The sequence below is a fragment of the Lagenorhynchus albirostris genome, chromosome 10, assembly GCF_949774975.1.
Source record: "Lagenorhynchus albirostris chromosome 10, mLagAlb1.1, whole genome shotgun sequence".
NCBI classification, from domain to species: Eukaryota; Metazoa; Chordata; class Mammalia; order Artiodactyla; family Delphinidae; genus Lagenorhynchus; species Lagenorhynchus albirostris.
The window spans coordinates 41,161,336-41,165,845 of record NC_083104.1 but is presented as its reverse complement, the minus strand read 5'-3'; positions in this window follow the sequence as shown (position 1 = coordinate 41,165,845).

Below are 4,510 nucleotides of genomic sequence, written 5' to 3'. Positions count from 1 at the left end.
TCCCTGAATTCAGCACCCCAACCGTGGGCTCCCCCATTTTGACGTGAATGGGGGTCCCCTCAATGAGGGCTCACCCTCACCATTTGGGGCCCCACTGAGAGGTTTTCTTTTCAGAGACCCCTGACCTCTCTAAGGTCACCCCTCCCAACACCTTCCATCACAAGGTCTGTCTCATCCTAGTGTTGGTTCATTGTCATCATACTTACTTGTGTGTTGTCTGTGTCACTCCACAAGGACAGGGATTTGAGTTCCATGAGGCTGAGGTCTCCTGTGCTTTGTTCACTGCTGTATCTAGAAAAATGCTTAGCACATAGTAATGTAACCAAGCAGTACATTATGGGGCCTTCCCAGTACAGACCCCCCCCATGTCCTCCACCTGCCTCTTGTTTGCAGTAAAACTTTAGGCTCCCAGGCCCTCCCTGAGTTCCAAAGAATAAATTTAATCAGAGAAGTGAGAAAATGCAGAAACAAAGGAAAACAGTCAAGCAAGACAAAATAATAATAGTTTAGCCATTAAACAGTCAGGGAACTTTAGTTCCTTCTCAAGGGCTATATATAGTATTCTGAGCCATGTCCTTTGAGCTGTTTTGCAGACACTGAAAATCTCACCAGGGGGAAGAAGTTAACTCTATGCTGACCACCAGCACATAGACCCTAGACCCGTAGGAACCAGAAGGTTGATGATGTTGACTCCCAATTACCTCACCACCAACCAGTCAGAAGAATGTCCATGAGCTGACCACACACCCCTCAACCCTCTCCCTCGCCCTATCTTTAAAAACCTTTCCCTGAAAGCCTTTGGAGAGTTTGGGTTTTTTAAGCACTAGCTGCCTGGACTCCTTGTTTGGCACCCTGCGATAAACGCTGCACTTTCCTTCATCACAGTCCAGTGTCAGTAGATTGGCTTTACCGTGCAAGGGCAAGTGGACCCAAGTTTGGTTCAGTGACAGTAGGTGACAAACAAATCTTTAAAAGAGTAAGTGAAGGAGTCCTGTCCTATATTGTTATCTTGGAAGGTTTGTGTTTGGGGCTCTTACTTCTTTAATCAGGGTTTCAGCTGTTTATTCAGCTACCTTATAAAACACTGTTAGGCCCCACTAGAGCCCTCAGCCAGCTGAAGGGGCAAGGCAGGTGGCCTAAGGTCATACTCAGAGCCACATGTTACCTTTCCTCCAGCTGCTGTCATGACAACGGTACAGCAGTGACTGAGCATCCACCAAGTCCCCTGGGACCCAGGAGAGGCCTGGACCAGACACAGGTGAGGAGTAAAGAAGTTGGCCAGATCCTGAGCCCGCCTGGCCTCCAGGGCTCGGTACTGCCCGCTGCTTCTGAGCTGCGTGGATCAAGGTAACTGCCAGAGCTGCTGCTGTCACCTGCAGAGGGAAGACAAGATGTACCCAGCAGGGAAAGTGCCTGGGGTTGCCATCGGTCATCGGTAAACCAGCTGTCCTTGTCTTTATCTTCATTGCACATAAAACCAGTCTTTATTAGGCAAATGCCATGGATAAAATGTGTGGTATCACAAATATATAACCAGGCGTACAGCCAAGGAGGCATTCGGTCACCAAGGGGACAGGCAGTGGTGACTGATCAGAGTTTCGAGTCTGTACTGCCTTGTATGGAAACTTTCTTAACAAGGCAAACCACCTCCAGAAACTCTGAACAGTGATGGGTTCGCTGTGGAGAAAACCCAGTGGCTCCGTGACCGTGGGCAGACATTAACTCTCTAGATCTCACTTTCCTTGTGTCTATACTGGAGATGATACCGATATCCACGATCAAAGGATTATTGTGAGGATGACGTGAGAGCAAGAGCAGGCAGGGGCCCCACTAGACTGAGTCCTGCACCCAGTAAGGACACAATGCCTCATTCAGAGTCAGGACTCAGGACAGTGCAGGGCAGGGACTTCATGCCCAGCAATGACCAGGATCCACCTCCAATGCAAGAAACATGGGGGTGGGAGGAAGTGACTCAAAACCAAAAACCAGTTCACGACCCCTCTGTCCCTCCCTGGCCATGAGGCCCCAGGGCACATCACATCACTTCTCAATTTCTTACCAGTGAGTTGAGACCAGCTGACACACGGGCTCCAAAATCTCTGACTTTTTGCATTTCTCAAAGTGTTTGGAACTAAGTGCAAGACGGTTTCTGACTTGTCACTCAAGAGCCCAAACCTAACACCAAGTGACCCCAAGTGACCTTCACAGACCCCTTTCTGCCTTCTCCCCAAGTTCCTGAACCTGACAAGCTTTCTCACTGCTTCCCAAGGCTTTTTCTTTTTTTCTGTTTCCTTCCTGACTTCTCTGGCTGCTCACTTTTCCTACTTGATGTGCTTTTCCCAAACTCTCATGTTAGCACCTTCATGGCCCCAACTCCTCTCATTGGAGTTTTCCATCCACATTACACGTTTCCCCCCTCTTTTTCAGAGTGAGATCGAGATGCTGTTCTTACCCTCGAGATTCTGTTTCAGCTCTTTGACTGCTCCTCACTTGAAGCACCTGGTGTTTGAACCACATTCTAGGAGTCTCTGGTTCATGCCGACTCCTTTAAGATGTGCCGTAAAATATGAACTAGAAGGGGATCAGCTGGCGAGTGGGTTTTGAGGTTTCCTTTTCCTTCTGTGGTCTGTAGTTCTCCCAGTCAGTTTCCTGTAGGTTTGCTGAACATGGCCTGGCAAACTGGGACCTCTGCCGGAGGACCAGAAGGAGCACCCTGGGGGTGAGGACCAGGGGCTGCTGTCCTAGCAGTGAGGTCCTGGAGCAAGTCAGTCCAGCCCCGCAGGTCCCTCCAGGTCCCCCAGGGTCACCAAGGGCCCTCTGGGCAGCAGATAGTTTGTCTCCTGTCAGGGAGAGACAGGGTCTGACCAGCTTGGACTTTGCCCCACACCTAGAGGGGAGGCAAGCCCACCCGCCATGGCTTCTGGTCAACTGCCTTCACCTGGAAGTTTAGAGAATGAAGCCCAGATCCACTCCCTTCCCTGTGCATCTCAGGAGAACATGATGCTCAGATAGCCTTCGAGGTAGCGGTGTTACCCAAAAAAACTGCAGAGAGGACAAGGAAGGCAGGACAAACATGTGTGTCACCATCTTCCCAGAATCCAGGGCTGCTGTCTGTATTCTTCAGGGCAAACTGACCACCCACCTACCTTACCACCCTGGTGTCTTGCCCAGACTGCACGGTGAGACTGCTCTCTTCATTCTCTGGGGCAGGTGAGGCCCAGGTACCTGAGGAAGTCCTGGTTTGCTCCTCCTCTAGGCCTTGCAATGTGATGGGAGATAAAGACAAATTATTTAAGTTCCTAACACCCTCTCTCCCCAGATATTTTAAGGTAGAACTTCATAGACTAACTAATGAGAGTGTTCTTCATTTATTTATTCTTAGGGTCAGGGCTTTCTTTATGTGCCTGCTGCATTTTTCCTACTTCCCTTCTTTCTTAAAATTACAAAAAAACTTGTGCCTGCCCAACACTATTTGCAGTGCATGGTTGTACGCGAGGCAGGACGTGTAAGGCAGAGTGGGGAGGCTTCCACAAGCTGCATGGACTCTACTCCTAGTGGATTTGGGTTTGCAGAGTGCTTTCACCACTTCCCCTGCCGTGTTGCTGCAGCAAATCCCGAGGAAGGGACCGTGGAAACAGGACAGGTGGTGCTCCTACCACAGGTGAGCCTGACCCTCTGCAGCTCTGCGAATCCACAGTTCCCAGAGCTGGTTTGAACCCCTGCCCAGGCTTCATATGCCCAGTCCTGAGCCCACCCAACAAGTCACCAAACTGTGGCCCCTGATGGCTGGTGTGGGATCTACAATGGGTTGGCCCCCTGCCCCCATCTCAGCATAGAGGGTGCTGGGTGTGTTCAGGGAGAGACCCAGAGGCACTGGGATTCTGTGAAGCTGAGTGCAGCGAGGGTAAGGTGCATGGGCTTAAACACCCCCTCCCTAACCTGGGGCTCTCCTGACACATTTAACCATCCTTACCCTGCACACAGGACAGAGGCTCCCAGAATTTTTATCTTTTGTGGGGTGCTTGGTTGGTTTCCAGCTCTTCACAGTCTCTGCAAAGATCATCCTTATGCCTGTATATTTGTACACTCGTGTAATTGCTTTAGTGGAATTGTAAAAGTTGGACACGAACTACGAAATTATCCTTAAAAATATTTTTTTGCTTATAAAAAATAAGGCCTATTTGCTTATAAAAATAATAAGGCCTTCTTATAAGTCTGTGGTGAAAATAAGTTCCTAGAGCCTTTGTTAGGACAACCTGGAGGGATTGCCCCCAATTTACATGGGCTACACTTTGAATTTATCCCCCCCCAAAAGAATTGCACATGTACGTATAAAATTCTAGGAATAACCTAAATGCTTATAAATAAGGGAACGATTAAACAGGTATTGTGTAGCCATAACAACGTATATGATACATCTTAACATGTACTGGTTAAAAAGAGAGCATGAATCTATATGTATAGACTTGGAAAGAACTTAAGGGTAAAACATGCGTGTATAACATTGCAC